Consider the following 20,546-nt stretch of genomic DNA (forward strand, 5'->3'; position numbering starts at 1 on the left):
AACTTGTATAGAAAGTTTCTTAATGAGCACTCGACAAACGCATTTCGAGAACATACACAAAGTCCCAGCTATGGACCTAGTGCGTCATCATAACCGAGGTCTCTTGCACTTCCCTACAATTAATTGGATCTCATATGGAGATGTTTAGTGAAGTAGAATGGAAAAAAACGAGTGTAACTACACAAGAACTACTCTGTAACTGTCCTTCGGAATCAGTTTTGCGCAGTGTTAACTCAAACATGGATATCTGACTCATAAGGAGTCTGTTTTGGCGCCACAAGTAGTCAAAACTTTTGTGACGACCTGTACTTCAAATGATTCTTTTGTAGGGAACTTTTGGAGAACTTTTCTTAAGGAGTTCGTTCAGAAACTTCTATAGAAACTTTCTTAATGAGCACTCGACAAACGCATTTTGAGAACATACACAAAGTCCCAGCTATGGACCTAGTGCATCATCATAACAAAGGTCTCTTGCATTTTCCTGCAAGTAATTGGATCTCATATGGAGATGTTTAGTGAAGTAGAGTGGAAAAAATCGAATGCAACTACACAAGAACTACTCTGTAACCGTCGTTCGGAATCAGTTTTGCGCAGTGTTAACTGAAACTTGGATATCTGACTCATATAGAGGTCTTTTTGGCTCCATAGGTAGTCAAAACGTTTGTGACGACCAGATGCTTCAAAGGATTCTTTCATAGGGAACTTTTGGAGAGCTTTTCTTAAGGAGTTCGTTCAGAAACTTTTATAGAAACTTTCTTAATGAGCACTCGACAAACGCATTTCGAGAACATACACAAAGTCCCAGCTATGGACCTAGTGCATCATCATAACCGAGGTCTCTTCCATTTCCCTACAAGTAATTGGATCTCATATGGAGATGTTTAGTGAAGTAGAATGGAAAAAATTGAATGCAACTACACAAGAACTAGTCTATAACTGTCGTTTGGAATCAGTTTTGCGAAGTGTTAACTGAAACATGGATATCTGATTCATACGGAGTCAGTTTTGGCTCCACAAGTAGTCAAAACTTTGTGACGACTATACGCTTGAAAGGATTCTTTCATAGGGAACTTTTGGAGAACTTTTCTTGAGGAGTTCGTTCAGAAACTTGTATAGAAAGTTTCTTAATGAGCACTCGACAAACGCATTTCGAGAACATACACAAAGTCCCAGCTATGGACCTAGTGCGTCATCATAACCGAGGTCTCTTGCACTTCCCTACAATTAATTGGATCTCATATGGAGATGTTTAGTGAAGTAGAATGGAAAAAAACGAGTGCAACTACACAAGAACTAGTCTGTAACTGTCGTTCGGAATCAGTTTTGCGCAGTGTTAACTCAAACATGGATATCTGACTCATTAGGAGTCTGTTTTGGCGCCACAAGTAGTCAAAACTTTTGTGACGACCTGTACTTCAAATGATTCTTTTGTAGGGAACTTTTGGAGAACTTTTCTTAAGGAGTTCGTTCAGAAACTTCTATAGAAACTTTCTTAATGAGCACTCGACAAACGCATTTTGAGAACATACACAAAGTCCCAGCTATGGACCTAGTGCATCATCATAACAAAGGTCTCTTGCATTTTCCTGCAAGTAATTGGATCTCATATGGAGATGTTTAGTGAAGTAGAGTGGAAAAAATCGAATGCAACTACACAAGAACTACTCTGTAACCGTCGTTCGGAATCAGTTTTGCGCAGTGTTAACTGAAACTTGGATATCTGACTCATACAGAGGTCTTTTTGGCTCCATAGGTAGTCAAAACGTTTGTGACGACCAGATGCTTCAAAGGATTCTTTCATAGGGAACTTTTGGAGAGCTTTTCTTAAGGAGTTCGTTCAGAAACTTTTATAGAAACTTTCTTAATGAGCACTCGACAAACGCATTTCGAGAACATACACAAAGTCCCAGCTATGGACCTAGTGCATCATCATAACCGAGGTCTCTTCCATTTCGCTACAAGTAATTGGATCTCATATGGAGATGTTTAGTGAAGTAGAATGGAAAAAATTGAATGCAACTACACAAGAACTAGTCTCTAACTGTCGTTTGGAATCAGTTTTGCGAAGTGTTAACTGAAACATGGATATCTGATTCATACGGAGTCAGTTTTGGCTCCACAAGTAGTCAAAACTTTGTGACGACTATACGCTTGAAAGGATTCTTTCATAGGGAACTTTTGGAGAACTTTTCTTGAGGAGTTCGTTCAGAAACTTGTATAGAAAGTTTCTTAATGAGCACTCGACAAACGCATTTCAAGAACATACACAAAGTCCCAGCTATGGACCTAGTGCGTCATCATAACCGAGGTCTCTTGCACTTCCCTACAATTAATTGGATCTCATATGGAGATGTTTAGTGAAGTAGAATGGAAAAAAACGAGTGCAACTACACAAGAACTAGTCTGTAACTGTCGTTCGGAATCAGTTTTGCGCAGTGTTAACTCAAACATGGATATCTGACTCATAAGGAGTCTGTTTTGGCGCCACAAGTAGTCAAAACTTTTGTGACGACCTGTACTTCAAATGATTCTTTTGTAGGGAACTTTTGGAGAACTTTTCTTAAGGAGTTCGTTCAGAAACTTCTATAGAAACTTTCTTAATGAGCACTCGACAAACGCATTTTGAGAACATACACAAAGTCCCAGCTATGGACCTAGTGCATCATCATAACAAAGGTCTCTTGCATTTTCCTGCAAGTAATTGGATCTCATATGGAGATGTTTAGTGAAGTAGAGTGGAAAAAATCGAATGCAACTACACAAGAACTACTCTGTAACCGTCGTTCGGAATCAGTTTTGCGCAGTGTTAACTGAAACTTGGATATCTGACTCATACAGAGGTCTTTTTGGCTCCATAGGTAGTCAAAACGTTTGTGACGACCAGATGCTTCAAAGGAATCTTTCATAGGGAACTTTTGGAGAGCTTTTCTTAAGGAGTTCGTTCAGAAACTTTTATAGAAACTTTCTTAATGAGCACTCGACAAACGCATTTCGAGAACATACACAAAGTCCCAGCTATGGACCTAGTGCATCATCATAACCGAGGTCTCTTCCATTTCCCTACAAGTAATTGGATCTCATATGGAGATGTTTAGTGAAGTAGAATGGAAAAAATTGAATGCAACTACACAAGAACTAGTCTATAACTGTCGTTTGGAATCAGTTTTGCGAAGTGTTAACTGAAACATGGATATCTGATTCATACGGAGTCAGTTTTGGCTCCACAAGTAGTCAAAACTTTGTGACGACTATACGCTTGAAAGGATTCTTTCATAGGGAACTTTTGGAGAACTTTTCTTGAGGAGTTCGTTCAGAAACTTGTATAGAAAGTTTCTTAATGAGCACTCGACAAACGCATTTCGAGAACATACACAAAGTCCCAGCTATGGACCTAGTGCGTCATCATAACCGAGGTCTCTTGCACTTCCCTACAATTAATTGGATCTCATATGGAGATGTTTAGTGAAGTAGAATGGAAAAAAACGAGTGCAACTACAAAAGAACTAGTCTGTAACTGTCGTTCAGAATCAGTTTTGCGCAGTGTTAACTCAAACATGGATATCTGACTCATAAGGAGTCTGTTTTGGCGCCACAAGTAGTCAAAACTTTTGTGACGACCTGTACTTCAAATGATTCTTTTGTAGGGAACTTTTGGAGACATTTTCTTAAGGAGTTCGTTCAGAAACTTCTATAGAAACTTTCTTAATGAGCACTCGACAAACGCATTTTGAGAACATACACAAAGTCCCAGCTATGGACCTAGTGCATCATCATAACAAAGGTCTCTTGCATTTTCCTGCAAGTAATTGGATCTCATATGGAGATGTTTAGTGAAGTAGAGTGGAAAAAATCGAATGCAACTACACAAGAACTACTCTGTAACCGTCGTTCGGAATCAGTTTTGCGCAGTGTTAACGGAAACATGGATATCTGACTCATACTGAGTCCATTTTTGCTCCACAAATAGTAAAAATGTTTGTGAAGACCAGATGCTACCGAGGATTCTTTCATAGAGAAATTTTGGAGAAGTTTTCTAAATGAGTTCGTTCAGAAACTTGTATAGAAACTTTCTTAATGAGGACTCGACAAACGCATTTCGAGAACATACACAAAGTCCCAGCTATGGACCTAGTGCATCATCATAACCGAGGTCTCTTCCATTTCCCTACAAGTAATTGGATCTCATATGGAGATGTTTAGTGAAGTAGAATGGAAAAAATTGAATGCAACTACACAAGAACTAGTCTATAACTGTCGTTTGGAATCAGTTTTGCGAAGTGTTAACTGAAACATGGATATCTGATTCATACGGAGTCAGTTTTGGTCCACAAGTAGTCAAAACTTTGTGACGACTATACGCTTCAAAGGATTCTTTCATAGGGAACTTTTGGAGAACTTTTCTTGAGGAGTTCGTTCAGAAACTTGTATAGAAAGTTTCTTAATGAGCACTCGACAAACGCATTTCGAGAACATACACAAAGTCCCAGCTATGGACCTAGTGCGTCATCATAACCGAGGTCTCTTGCACTTCCCTACAATTAATTGGATCTCATATGGAGATGTTTAGTGAAGTAGAATGGAAAAAAACGAGTGCAACTACAAAAGAACTAGTCTGTAACTGTCGTTCGGAATCAGTTTTGCGCAGTGTTAACTCAAACATGGATATCTGACTCATAAGGAGTCTGTTTTGGCGCCACAAGTAGTCAAAACTTTTGTGACGACCTGTACTTCAAATGATTCTTTTGTAGGGAACTTTTGGAGACATTTTCTTAAGGAGTTCGTTCAGAAACTTCTATAGAAACTTTCTTAATGAGCACTCGACAAACGCATTTTGAGAACATACACAAAGTCCCAGCTATGGACCTAGTGCATCATCATAACAAAGGTCTCTTGCATTTTCCTGCAAGTAATTGGATCTCATATGGAGATGTTTAGTGAAGTAGAGTGGAAAAAATCGAATGCAACTACAGAAGAACTACTCTGTAACCGTCGTTCGGAATCAAATTTGCGCAGTGTTAACTGAAACTTGGATATCTGACTCATACAGAGGTCTTTTTGGCTCCATAGGTAGTCATAACGTTTGTGACGACCAGATGCTTCAAAGGATTCTTTCATAGGGAACTTTTGGAGAGCTTTTCTTAAGGAGTTCGTTCAGAAACTTGTATAGAAACTTTCTTAATGAGCACTCGACAAACGCATTTCGAGAACATACACAAAGTGCCAGCTATGCACCTACTGCATCATCGTAACCGAGGTCTCTTGCATTTCCCTGTAAGTAATTGGATCTCATATGGAGAGTTTTAGTGAAGTAGAATGGAAAAAACCGAATGCAACTACACAAGAACAACTCTGTAACTGTCGTTCGGAATCAGTTTTGCGCAGTGTTAACTGAAACATGGATATCTGATTCATACGGAGTCAGTTTTGGCTCCACAAGTAGTCAAAACTTTGTGACGACCAGATGCTTCAAAGGATTCTTTCATTGGGAACTTTTGGAGAACTTTTCTTGAGGAGTTCGTTCAGAAACTTGTATAGAAAGTTTCTTAATGAGCACTCGACAAACGCATTTCGAGAACATACACAAAGTCCCAGCTATGGACCTACTGCATCATCATAACCGAGGTCTCTTGCATTTCCCTGCAATTAATTGGATCTCATATGGAGAGTTTTAGTGAAGTAGAATGGAAAAAATCGAATGCAACTACACAACAACTACTCTGTAACTGTCCTTCGGAATCAGTTTTGCGCAGTGTTAATTGAAACTTTTGGAGAACTTTTCTTAAGAAGTTCGTTCAGAAACTTGTATAGAAACTTTCTTAATGAGCCCTCGACAAACGCATTTGAGAACATACACAAAGTCCCAGCTGTGGACCTAGTGCATCATCATAACTAAGGTCTCTTGCATTTCCCTCCAAGTAATTGAATCTCATATGGAGATGTTTAGTGAAATAGAATGGAAAAAATCAAGTGGAACTACACAAGAACTAGTCTGTAACTGTCGTTCGGAATCAGTTTTTTGCAGTGTTAACTGAAACATGGATATCTGACTCATACGGAGTCCGTTTTGGCTCCACAAGTAGGCAAAACGTTTGTGATGACCAGATGCTTCAAAGGATTCTTTCATAGGGAACTTTTCGAGAAATTTTCATAAGGAGTTCGTTTAAAAACTTGTATAGAAACTTTCTTAATGAGCACTCGACAAACGCATTTCGAGAACATACACAAAGTCCCAGCTATGGACCTAGTGCATCATCATAATTGAGGTCTCTTGCATTTCAATACAAGTAATTGGATCTTATATGGAGATGTTTAGTGAAGTAGAACGGAAAAGATCGAGTGCAACTACACAAGAACTAGTCTATAACTGTCATTCGGAATCAGTTTTGCGCAGTGTTAACGGAAACATGGATATCTGACTCATACTGAGTCCATTTTTGCTCCACAAATAGTAAAAATGTTTGTGAAGACCAGATGCTACCGAGGATTCTTTCATAGAGAAATTTTGGAGAAGTTTTCTAAATGAGTTCGTTCAGAAACTTGTATAGAAACTTTCTTAATGAGGACTCGACAAACGCATTTCGAGAACATACACAAAGTCCCAGCTATGGACCTAGTGCATCATCATAACCGAGGTCTCTTCCATTTCCCTGCAAGTAATTGGATCTCATATGGAGATGTTTAGTGAAGTAGAATGGAAAAAATTGAATGCAACTACACAAGAACTAGTCTATAACTGTCGTTTGGAATTAGTTTTGCGAAGTGTTAACTGAAACATGGATATCTGATTCATACGGAGTCAGTTTTGGCTCCACATGTAGTCAAAACTTTGTGACGACTATACGCTTCAAAGGATTCTTTCATAGGGAACTTTTGGAGAACTTTTCTTAAGGAGTTCGTTCAGAAACTTGTATAGAAAGTTTCTTAATGAGCACTCGACAAACGCATTTCGAGAACATACACAAAGTCCCAGCTATGGACCTAGTGCATCATCATAACCGAGGTCTCTTGCACTTCCCTACAATTAATTGGATCTCATATGGAGATGTTTAGTGAAGTAGAATGGAAAAAAACGAGTGCAACTACACAAGAACTAGTCTGTAACTGTCGTTCGGAATCAGTTTTGCGCAGTGTTAACTCAAACATGGATATGTGACTCATAAGGAGTCTGTTTTGGCTCCACAAGTAGTCAAAACTTTTGTGACGACCTGTACTTCAAATGATTCTTTTGTAGGGAACTTTTGGAGAACTTTTCTTAAGGAGTTCGTTCAGAAACTTCTATAGAAACTTTCTTAATGAGCACTCGACAAACGCATTTCGAGAACATACACAAAGTCCCAGCTATGGACCTAGTGCATCATCATAACCGAGGCCTCTTGCACTTCCCTACAATTAATTGGATCTCATATGGAGATGTTTAGTGAAGTAGAATGGAAAAAATCGAGTGCAACTGCACAAGAACTAGTCTGTAACTGTTGTTCGAAATCAGTTTTGCGCAGTGTTAACTGAACTAGTCTGACTCATACGAAGTCCATTTTGGCTCCACAAGTAGTCAAAACATTTGTGACGGCCAGATGCTTCAAAGGATTCATTCATAGGGAACTTTTGGAGAACTTTTCTGAAGGAGTTCGTTCAGAAACTTCTATAGAAACTTTCTTAATGAGCACTCGACGAACGCATTTCGAGATTATACACAAAGACCCAGCTATGGACCTAGTGTATCATCATAACCGAGGTCTCTTGCGTTTCCCTACAAGTAATTGGATCTCATATGGAGATGTTTAGTGAAGTAGAATGGAAAAAATCAAATGCAACTACACAAGAACTAGTGTGTAACAGTCGTTCGGAATCAGTTTTGCGCAGTGTTAACTGAAACATGGATATCTGACTCATACGGAGTCCGTTTTGGCTCCACAAGTAGTCAAACCGTTTGTGACGACCAGATGCTTCAAAGGATTATTTCATAGGGAACTTTGGAGAACTTTTCTTAAGGAGTTCGTTGAGAAACTTGTATAGAAACTTTCTTAATCAGCACTCGACAAACGCATTTCGAGAACATACAAAAAAGTCCCAGCTGTGGACCTAGTGCGTCATCATAACAAAGGTCTCTTGCATTTCCCTGCAAGTAATTGGATCCCATATGGAGATGTTTAGTGAAGTAGAATGGAAAGAATCGAATGCAACTACACAAGAACTAGTCTGTAACTGTCGTTCAGAATCAGTGTTGCACAGTGTTAACTGAAACATGGATATCTGACTAATACGGAGTCCACTTTGGCTCCACAAGAAGTCAAAACGTTTGTGACGATCAGATGCTTCATTCAAAAACTTGTATAGAAACTTTCTTAATGAGCACTCGATAAACGCATTTCGAGAACATACACAAAGTCCCAGCTATGGACCTAGTGCGTCATCATAATTGAGGTCTCTTGCATTTCCAAACAAGTAATTGGATCTCATATGGAGATGTTTAGTGAAGTAGAATGGAAAAAATCGAGTGCAACTACACAAGAACTAGTCTGTAACTGTCGTTCGGAATCAGTTTTGCGCAGTGTTAACTGAAACATGGATATCTGACTCATACGGAGTCCGTTTTGGCTCCACAAGTAGTCAAAACTTTTGTGACGACCAGATGCTTCAAAGGATTCTTTCATAGGGAATATTTGGAGATCTTTTCTAAATGAGTTCGGTCAGAAACTTGTTTAGAAACTTTCTTAATGAGCACTCGACAAACGCATTTCGAGAACATACACAATGTCCCAGCTATGGACCTAGTGCATCATCATAACCAAGGTCTCTTGCATTTCCCTACAAGTAATTGGATCTCATATGGAGATGTTTAGTGAAGTTGAATGGAAAAAATTGAATGGAACTACACAAGAACTAGTCTGTAACTGTCGTTTGGAATCAGTTTTGCGCAGTGTTAACTGAAACATGGATATCTGATTCATACGGAGTCAGTTTAGGCTCCGCAAGTAGTCAAAACTTTGTGACGACCAGATGCTTCAATGGATTCTTTCATAGGGAACTTTTGGAGAACTTTTCTTAAGGAGTTCGTTCAGAAACTTGTATAGAAACTTTTTAATGAGCACTCGACAAACGCATTTCGAGAACATACACAAAGTCCCAACTATGGACCTAGTGCATCATCATAACCGAGGTCTCTTGCACTTCCCTACAATTAATTGGATCTCATATGGAGATGTCTAGTGAAGTAGAAAGGAAAAAATCAAGTGCAACTACACAAGAACTAGTCTGTAACTGTCGTTCGGAATCAGTTTTGCGCAGTGTTAACTGAAACATGGATATCTTACTCCTAAGGAGTCCGTTTTGGCTCCACAAGTAGTCAAAACGTTTGTCACGACCTGTACTTCAAATGATTCTTTCATAGGGAACTTTTGGAGAACTTTTCTTAAGGAGTTCGTTCAGAAACTTCTATAGAAACTTTCTTAATGAGCACTCGACGAACGCATTTCGAGAACATACACAAAGTCCCAGCTATGGACCTAGTGCATCATCATAACCGAGGTCTCTTGCATTTCCCTACAAGTAATTGGATCTCATATGGAGATGTTTAGTGAAGTAGAATGGAAAAAATCAAATGCAACTACACAAGAACTAATGTGTAACTGTCGTTCGGAATCAGTTTTGCGCAGTGTTAACTGAAACAATTATATCTGACTCATACAGAGTCCGTTTTGGCTCCACAAGTAGTCAAACCGTTTGTGACGACCAGATGCTTCGAAGGATTCTTTCATAGGGAACTTTGGAGAACTTTTCTTAAGGATTTCGTTCAGAAACTTGTATAGAAACTTTCTTAATCAGCACTCGACAAACGCATTTCGAGAACATACACAAAGTCCCAGCTGTGGACCTAGTGCATCATCATAACAAAGGTCTCTTGCATTTCCCTGCAAGTAATTGGATCTCATATGGAGATGTTTAGTGAAGTAGAATGGAAAGAATCGAATGCAACTAAACAAGAACTAGTCTGTAACTGTCGTTCAGAATCAGTTTTGCACAGTGTTAACTGAAACATGGATATATGACTAATACGGAGTCCACTTTGGCTCCACAAGAAGTCAAAACGTTTGTGACGATCAGATGCTTCATTCAAAAACTTGTATAGAAACTTTCTTAATGAGCACTCGACAAACGCATTTCGAGAACATACACAAAGTCCCAGCTATGGACCTAGTGCGTCATCATAATTGAGGTCTCTTGCATTTCCAAACAAGTAATTGGATCTCATATGGAGATGTTTAGTGAAGTAGAATGGAAAAAATCGAGTGCAACTACACAAGAACTAGTCTGTAACTGTCGTTCGGAATCAGTTTTGCGCATTGTTAACTGAAACATGGATATCTTACTCCTAAGGAGTCCGTTTTGGCTCCACAAGTAGTCAAAACTTTTGTGACGACTTGTACTTCAAATGATTCTTTCATAGGGAACTTTTGGAGAACTTTTCTTAAGGAGTTCGTTCAGAAACTTCTATAGAAACTTTATTAATGAGCACTCGACGAACGCATTCCGAGAACATACACAAAGTCCCAGCTATGGACCTAGTGCATCATCATAACCGAGGTCTCTTGCATTTCCCTACAAGTAATTGGATCTCATATGGAGATGTTTAGTGAAGTAGAATGGAAAAAATCAAATGCAACTACACCAGAACTAGTGTGTAACTGTCGTTCGGAATCAGTTTTGCGCAGTGTTAACTGAAACATGGATATCTGACTCATACGGAGTCCATTTTGGCTCCACAAGTAGTCAAACCGTTTGTGACGACCAGATGCTTCGAAGGATTCTTTCATAGGGAACTTTGGAGAACTTTTCTTAAGGAGTTCGTTCAGAAACTTGTATAGAAACTTTCTTAATCAGCACTCGAGAAACGCATTTCGACAACATACACAAAGTCCTAGCTGTGGACCTAGTGCATCATCATAACAAAGGTCTCTTGCATTTCCCTGCAAGTAATTGGATCTCATATGGAGATGTTTAGTGAACTAGAATGGAAAGAATCGAATGCAACTACACAAGAACTAGTCTATAACTGTCGTTCAGAATCAGTTTTGCGCAGTGTTAACCGAAACATGGATATCTGACTCATACGGAGTCCGCTTTGGCTCCACAAGAAGTCAACACGTTTGTGACGATTAGATGCTTCATTCAAAAACTTGTATAGAAACTTTCTTAATGAGCACTCGACAAACGCATTTCGAGAACATACACAAAGTCCCAGCTATGGACCTAGTGCATCATCATAATTGAGGTCTCTTGCGTTTCCAAACAAGTAATTGGATCTCATATGGAGATGTTTAGTGAAGTAGAATGGAAAAAATCGAGTGCAACTACACAAGAACTAGTCTATAACTGTCGTTCGGAATAAGTTTTGCGCAGTGTTAACTGACACATGGATATCTGACTCATAAGGAGTTTGTTTTGGCTCCACAAATAGTCAAAATGTTTGTGACGACCAGATGCTTCAAAGGATTCTTTCATAGGGAACTTTTGGAGATCTTTTCTAAATGAGTTCGGTCAAAAACTTGTATAGAAACTTTCTTAATCAGCACTCAACAAACGCATTTCGAGAACATACACAATGTCCCAGCTATGGACCTAGTGCATCATCATAACCAAGGTCTCTTGCATTTCCCTACAAGTAATTGGATCTCATATGGAGATGTTTAGTGAAGTAGAATGGAAAAAATTGAATGGAACTACACAAGAACTAGTCTGTAACTGTCGTTTGGAATCAGTTTTGCGCAGTGTTAACTGAAACATGGATATCTGATTCATACGGAGTCAGTTTAGGCTCCGCAAGTAGTCAAAACTTTGTGACGACCAGATGCTTCAATGGATTCTTTCATAGGGAACTTTTGGATAACTTTTCTTAAGGAGTTCGTTCAGAAACTTGTATAGAAACTTTTTAATGAGCACTCGACAAACGCATTTCGAGAACATACACAAAGTCCCAACTATGGACCTAGTGCATCATCATAACCGAGGTCTTTTGCACTTCCCTACAATTAATTGGATCTCATATGGAGATGTCTAGTGAAGTAGAAAGGAAAAAATCAAGTGCAACTACACAAGAACTAGTATGTAACTGTCGTTCGGAATCAGTTTTGCGCAGTGTTAACTGAAACATGGATATCTTACTCCTAAGGAGTCCGTTTTGGCTCCACAAGAAGTCAAAACGTTTGTCACGACCTGTACTTCAAATGATTCTTTCATAGGGAACTTTTGGAGAACTTTTCTTAAGGAGTTCGTTCAGAAACTTCTATAGAAACTTTCTTAATGAGAACTCGACGAACGCATTTCGAGAACATACACAAAGTCCCAGCTATGGACCTAGTGCATCATCATAACCGAGGTCTCTTGCATTTCCCTACAAGTAATTGGATCTCATATGGAGATGTTTAGTGAAGTAGAATGGAAAAAATCAAATGCAACTACACCAGAACTAATGTGTAACTGTCGTTCGGAATCAGTTTTGCGCAGTGTTAACTGAAACAATTACATCTGACTCATACGGAGTCCGTTTTGGCTCCACAAGTAGTCAAACCGTTTGTGACGACCAGATGCTTCGAAGGATTCTTTCATAGGGAACTTTGGAGAACTTTTCTTAAGGATTTCGTTCAGAAACTTGTATAGAAACTTTCTTAATCAGCACTCGACAAACGCATTTCGAGAACATACACAAAGTCCCAGCTGTGGACCTAGTGCATCATCATAACAAAGGTCTCTTGCATTTCCCTGCAAGTAATTGGATCTCATATGGAGATGTTTAGTGAAGTAGAATGGAAAGAATCGAATGCAACTAAACAAGAACTAGTCTGTAACTGTCGTTCAGAATCAGTTTTGCACAGTGTTAACTGAAACATGGATATCTGACTAATACGGAGTCCACTTTGGCTCCACAAGAAGTCAAAACGTTTGTGACGATCAGATGCTTCATTCAAAAACTTGTATAGAAACTTTCTTAATGAGCACTCGACAAACGCATTTCGAGAACATACACAAAGTCCCAGCTATGGACCTAGTGCGTCATCATAATTGAGGTCTCTTGCATTTCCAAACAAGTAATTGGATCTCATATGGAGATGTTTAGTGAAGTAGAATGGAAAAAATCGAGTGCAACTACACAAGAACTAGTCTGTAACTGTCGTTCGGAATCAGTTTTGCGCAGTGTTAACTGAAACATGGATATCTTACTCCTAAGGAGTCCGTTTTGGCTCCACAAGTAGTCAAAACTTTTGTGACGACTTGTACTTCAAATGATTCTTTCATAGGGAACTTTTGGAGAACTTTTCTTAAGGAGTTCGTTCAGAAACTTCTATAGAAACTTTATTAATGAGCACTCGACGAACGCATTCCGAGAACATACACAAAGTCCCAGCTATGGACCTAGTGCATCATCATAACCGAGGTCTCTTGCATTTCCCTACAAGTAATTGGATCTCATATGGAGATGTTTAGTGAAGTAGAATGGAAAAAATCAAATGCAACTACACCAGAACTAGTGTGTAACTGTCGTTCGGAATCAGGTTTGCGCAGTGTTAACTGAAACATGGATATCTGACTCATACGGAGTCCATTTTGGCTCCACAAGTAGTCAAACCGTTTGTGACGACCAGATGCTTCGAAGGATTCTTTCATAGGGAACTTTGGAGAACTTTTCTTAAGGAGTTCGTTCAGAAACTTGTGTAGAAACTTTCTTAATCAGCACTCGAGAAACGCATTTCGACAACATACACAAAGTCCTAGCTGTGGACCTAGTGCATCATCATAACAAAGGTCTCTTGCATTTCCCTGCAAGTAATTGGATCTCATATGGAGATGTTTAGTGAAGTAGAATGGAAAGAATCGAATGCAACTACACAAGAACTAGTCTGTAACTGTCGTTCAGAATCAGTTTTGCGCAGTGTTAACCGAAACATGGATATCTGACTCATACGGAGTCCGCTTTGGCTCCACAAGAAGTCAACACGTTTGTGACGATTAGATGCTTCATTCAAAAACTTGTATAGAAACTTTCTTAATGAGCACTCGACAAACGCATTTCGAGAACATACACAAAGTCCCTGCTATGGACCTAGTGCGTCATCATAATTGAGGTCTCTTGCATTTCCAAACAAGTAATTGGATCTCATATGGAGATGTTTAGTGAAGTAGAATGGAAAAAATCGAGTGCAACTACACAAGAACTAGTCTATAACTGTCGTTCGGAATAAGTTTTGCGCAGTGTTAACTGACACATGGATATCTGACTCATAAGGAGTCTGTTTTGGCTCCACAAATAGTCAAAATGTTTGTGACGACCAGATGCTTCAAAGGATTCTTTCATAGGAAACTTTTGGAGATCTTTTCTAAATGAGTTCGGTCAGAAACTTGTATAGAAACTTTCTTAATCAGCAATCAACAAACGCATTTCGAGAACATACACAAAGTCCCAGCTATGGACCTAGTGCATCATCATAACCGAGGTCTCTTGCATTTCCCTACAAGTAATTGGATCTCATATGGAGATGTTTAGTTAAGTAGAATGGAAAAAATTGAATGCAACTACACAAGAACTAGTCTGTAACTGTCGTTTGGAATCAGTTTTGCGCAGTGTTAACTGAAACATGGATATCTGATTCATACGGAGTCAGTTTTGGCTCCGCAAGTAGTCAAAACTTTGTGACGACCAGATGCTTCAAAGGATTCTTTCATAGGGAACTTTTGGAGAACTTTTCTTAAGGAGTTCGTTCAGAAACTTGTATAGAAACTTTTTAATGAGCACTCGACAAACGCATTTCGAGAACATACACAAAGTCCCAGCTATGGACCTAGTGCATCATCATAACCGAGGTCTCTTGCACTTCCCTACAATTAATTGGATCTCATATGGAGATGTTTAGTGAAGTAGAATGGAAAAAATCGAGTGGAACTACACAAGAACTAGTCTGTAACTGTCGTTCGGAATCCGTTTTGTGCAGTGTTAACTGAAACATGGATATCTGACTCATAAGGAGTCCGTTTTGGCTCCAGAAGTAGTCAAAACTTTTGTGACGACCTGTACTTCAAATCATTATTTCATAGGGAACATTTGGAGAACTTTTCTTAAGGAGTTCGTTCAGAAACTTCTATAGAAACTTTCTTAATGAGCACTCGAGAAACGCATTTCGAGAACATACACAAAGTCCCAGCTATGGACCTAGTGCATCATCATAACCGAGGTCTCTTGCATTTCCCTACAAGTAATTGGATCTCATATGTAGATTTTTAGTGAAGTAGAATAGAAAAAATCGAATGCAACTACACAAGAACTAGTCTGTAACTGTCGTTCGGAATCTGTTTTGCGCAGTGTTAACTGAAACATGGATATCTCACTCATACGGAGTCCGTTTTGGCTCCACAAGTAGTCAAAACATTTGTGACGGCCAGATGGTTCAAAGGATTCTTTCGTAGGGAACTTTTGGAGAACTTTTCTTAAGGAGTTTGTTTAGAAACTTGTATATAAACTTTCTTAATGAGCACTCGACAAACGCATTTCGAGAACATACACAAAGTCCCAGCTATGGACCTAGTGCATCATCATAACCGAGGTCTCTTGCATTTACCTACAAGTAATTGGATCTCATATCGATATGTTTAGTGAAGTAGAATGGAAAAAATCTAGTGCAACTACACAAGAACTAGTCTATAACTGTCGTTCGGAATCAGTTTTTGGCAGTGTTAACTGAAACATGTATATCTGACTCATACGGCGTCTGTTTTTGGCAGTTTCTTAATGGACCAAGTGCATCATCATAACGGAGGTCTCTTGCATTTCCCTATAACTAATTGGATCTCATATGGAGATGTTTAGTGAAGTAGAATGGAAACAATCGAATGCAACTACACAAGAACTAGTGTGTAACTGTCATTCGGAATCGGTTTTGCGTAGTGTTAACTGAAACATGGATATCTGACTAATACGGAGTCCGTTTTGGCTCCACAAGTAGTCAAAACGTTTGTGACGACCAGATGCTTCAAAGGATTCTTTCATAGGGAACTTTTGCAAAACTTTTCTTAAGGAGTTCGTTCAGAAACTTGTATAGAATCTTTCTTAATGAGCACTCGACAAACGCATTTCAAGAAAATACACAAAGTCCCAGGTATGGACCTAGTGCATCATCATAACCGAGGTCTCTTGCATTTCCCTACAATTAATTGGATCTCAAATGGAGATGTTTAGTGAAGTAGAATGGAAAAAATCGAGTGCAACTACACAAGAACTAGTCTGTAACTGTTGTTCGGAATCAGTTTTGCGCAGTGTTAACTGAAACATGGATATCTGACTCATAAGGAATCCGTTTTGGCTCCAAAAGTAGTCAAAATGTTTGCGACGACCAGATGCTTCAGAGGATTCTATCATAGGGAACTTTTGGAGAACTTTTTTAAAGAGTTCGTTCAGAAACTACTATAGAAACTTTCTTAATGAGCACTCGACAAACGCATTTCGAGAACATACACAAAGTCCCAGCTATGGACCTAGTGCATCATCATAACCGAGGTCTCTTGCATTTCCCTACAATTAACTGGATCTCATATGGAGATGTTTAGTGAAGTAGAATGAAAAAAATCGAGTGCAACTACACAAGAACTAGTCTGTAGCTGTCGTTCGGAATCAGTTTTGCGCGGTGTTAACTGAAACATGGATACCTGACTCATAAGGAGTCCGTTTTGGCTCCACAAGTAGTCATAACGTTTGTGACGACCTGTAACTTCAAAGGATTCTTTCATAGGGAACTTTTGGAGAACTTTTCTAAAGAAGTTCGTTCAGAAACTTCTATAGAAACTTTCTTAATGAGCACTCGACAAACGCATTTCGAGAACATACACAAAGTCCCAGCTATGGACCTAATGCGTCATCATAACGAAGGTCTCTTGCATTTCCCTAGAAGTAATTGGATCTCATATGGAGATGTTTAGTGAAGTAGAATGGAAAAAATCGAATGCAACTACACAAGAACTAGCCTGTAACTGTCGTTCGGAATCAGTTTTGCGCAGTGTTAACTGAAACATGGATATCTGACTCATACGGAGTCCGTTTTGGCTCCACAAGTAGTCAAAACGTTTGTGACGACCAGATGCTTCAAAGGATTCTTTCATAGGGAACTTTTGGAGAACTTTTCTTAAGGAGTTCATTCAGAAACTTGTATAGAAACTTTCTTAATGAGCACTCGACAAACGCATTTTGAGAACATACACAAAGTCCCAGCTATGGACCTAGTGCATCATCATAACCGAGGTCTCTTGCATTTCCCTACAATTAATTGGATCTCATATGGAGATGTTTAGTGAAGTAGAATGGAAAAAATCAAGTGCAACTACACAAGAACTAGTCTGTAACTTTCGTTCAGAATCAGTTTTGCGTAGTGTGAACTGAAACATGGATATCTGATTCATAAGGAGTTCTTTTTGCCTCCACAAGTAGTCAAAACGTTTGTGATGACTTGTACTTCAAAGGATTCTATCATAGGGAACTTTTGGAGAACTTTTTTAAGGAGTTCGTTCAGAATATTGTATAGAAAATTTCTTAATGAGCACTCGACAAACGCATTTCGAGAACATACACAAAGTCCCAGCTATGGACCTAGTGCATGATCATAACCGAGGTCTCTTGCATTTCCCTACAAGTAATTGGATCTCATATGGATATGTTTAGTGAAGTAGAATGGAAAAACTCGAATGCAAATACACAAGAACTAGTCTGTAACTGTCGTTCGGAATCAGTTTTGCGCAGTGTTAACTGAAACATGGATATCTGACTCATACGGAGTCCGTTTTGGCTCCACAAGTAGTCAAAACGTTTGTGATGACCAGATGCTTATAAGGACTCTTTCATAGGGAACTTTTGGAGAACTTTTCTTAAGGAGTTCGTTCAGAAACTTGTATCAAAACTTTCTTAATGAGCACTCGACAAACGCATTTCGAGAACATACACAAAGTCCCAGCTATGGACCTCGTGCATCATCATAACCGAGGTCTCTTGCATTTCCCTACAAGTAATTGGATCTCATATGTAGATTTTTAGTGAAGTAGAATAGAAAAAATCGAATGCAACTACACAAGAACTAGTCTGTAACTGTCGTTCGGAATCTGTTTTGCGCAGTGTTAACTGAAACATGGATATCTCACTCATACAGAGTCCGTTTTGGCTCCACAAGTAGTCAAAACATTTGTGACGGCCAGATGGTTCAAAGGATTCTTTCGTAGGGAACTTTTGGAGAACTTTTCTTAAGGAGTTTCTTTAGAAACTTGTATATAAACTTTCTTAATGAGCACTCGACAAACGCATTTCGAGAACATACACAAAGTCCCAGCTATGGACCTAGTGCATCATCATAACTGAGGTCTCTTGCACTTCCCTACAATTAATTGGATCTCATATGGAGATGTTTAGTGAAGTAGAATGGAAAAAATCGAGTGCAACTACACAAGAACTAGTCTATAACTGTCGTTCGGAATCAGTTTTTGGCAGTGTTAACTGAAACATGTATATCTGACTCATACGGCGTCTGTTTTGGCTCCACAAATAGTCAAAATGTTTGTGACGACCAGATGCTTCAGAGGATTCTTTCATAGGGAACTTTTGGAGAACTTTTCTAAATGAGTTCGTTCAGAAACTTGTATAGAAACTTTCTTAATGAGCACTCAACAAACGCATTTCGAGAACATACACAAAGTCCCAGCTATAGACCTAGTGCATCATCATAACGGAGGTCTCCTGAATTTCCCTACAAGTAATTGGATCTCATATGGATATGTTTAGTGAAGTAGAATGGAAAAAATTGACTGCAACTACACAAGAACTAGTCTGTAACTGTCGTTTGGAATCAATTTTGCGCAGTGTTAACTGAAACATGAATATCTGATTTATACGGAGTCCGCTTTGGCTCCACAAGTAGTCAAAACTTTGTGACGACCAGATGATTCGAAGGATTCTTTCATAGGGAACTTTTGGAGAACTTTTCTTAAGGAGTTTGTTCAGAAACTTATATAGAAACTTTATTAATGAGCACTCGACAAACGCATTTCGAGAACATACAGAAAGTCCCGGCTATGGACCTAGTCTGTAACTGTCGTTCGGAATCAGTTTTGCGTAGTGTGAACTGAAACATGGATATCTGACTCATAAGGAGTTCTTTTTGGCTCCACAAGTAGTCAAAACGTTTGTGCTGACTTGTACTTCAAAGGATTTTTTCATAGGGAACTTTTGGAGAACTTTTTTAAGGAGTTCGTTCAGAAACTTGTATAGAAAATTTCTTAATGAGCACTCGACAAACGCATTTCGAGAACATACACAAAGTCCCAGCTATGGACCTAGTGCATGATCATAACCGAGGTCTCTTGCATTTCCCTACAAGTAATTGGATCTCATATGGATATGTTTAGTGAAGTAGAATGGAAAAACTCGAATGCAAATACACAAGAACTAGTCTGTAACTGTCGTTCGGAATCAGTTTTGCGCAGTGTTAACTGAAACATGGATATCTGACTCATACGGAGTCCGTTTTGGCTCCACAAGTAGTCAAAACGTTTGTGATGACCAGATGCTTATAAGGACTCTTTCATAGGGAACTTTTGGAGAACTTTTCTTAAAGAGTTCGTTCAGAAACTTGTATAGAAACTTTCTTAATGAGCACTCGACAAACGCATTTCGAGAACATACACAAAGTCCCAGCTATGGACCTAGTGCATCATCATAACCGAGGTTTCCTGCATTTCCCTACAATAATGGGATCTCCTATGGAGATGTTTAGTGAAGTAGATTGAAAAAATCGAGTGCAACTACACAAGAACTAGTCTATAACTGTCCTTCGGAATCAGTTTTGCCCAGTGATAACTGAAACATGGATATCTGACTCATACGGAGTCCGTTTTGGCTTCACAAGTAGTCAAAATGTTTGTGATGGCCAGATGCTTCAAAGGATTCTTTCATAGGGAACTTTTGGAGAAATTTCCATAAGGAGTTCGTTCAGAAACTTGTGTAGCAACTTTCTTAATGAGCACTCGACAAACGCATTTTGAGAACATACACAAAGTCCCAGCTATGGACCTAGTGCATCATAATAACCGAGGTCTCTTGCATTTCCCTACAAGTAATTGGATCTCATATGGAGATGTTTAGTGAAGTAGATTGAAAAAATCCAGTGCAACTACACAAGAACTAGTCTATAACTGTCGTTCGGAATCAGTTTTGCCCAATGTTAACTGAAACATGGATATCTGACTTATACGGAGTCCGTTTTGGCTCCACAAGTAGTCAAAACGTTTGTGAAGACCAGATGCTTCAATGGATTCTTTCATAGGAACTTTTGTAGAACTTTTTGAAGGAGTTCGTACAGAAACTTGTATAGAAACTTTCTTAATGAGCACTCGACAAATGCATTTCGAGAACATACACAAAGTCCCAGCTATGGACCTGGTGCATCATCATAACCGAGGTCTCTTGCATTTCCCTACAAGTAATTGGATCTCATATGGATATGTTTAGTGAGGTAGAATGGAAAAAC

This window comes from Aegilops tauschii, chromosome 1 (genome assembly GCF_002575655.3).
Source record: "Aegilops tauschii subsp. strangulata cultivar AL8/78 chromosome 1, Aet v6.0, whole genome shotgun sequence".
NCBI lineage: Eukaryota > Viridiplantae > Streptophyta > Magnoliopsida > Poales > Poaceae > Aegilops > Aegilops tauschii.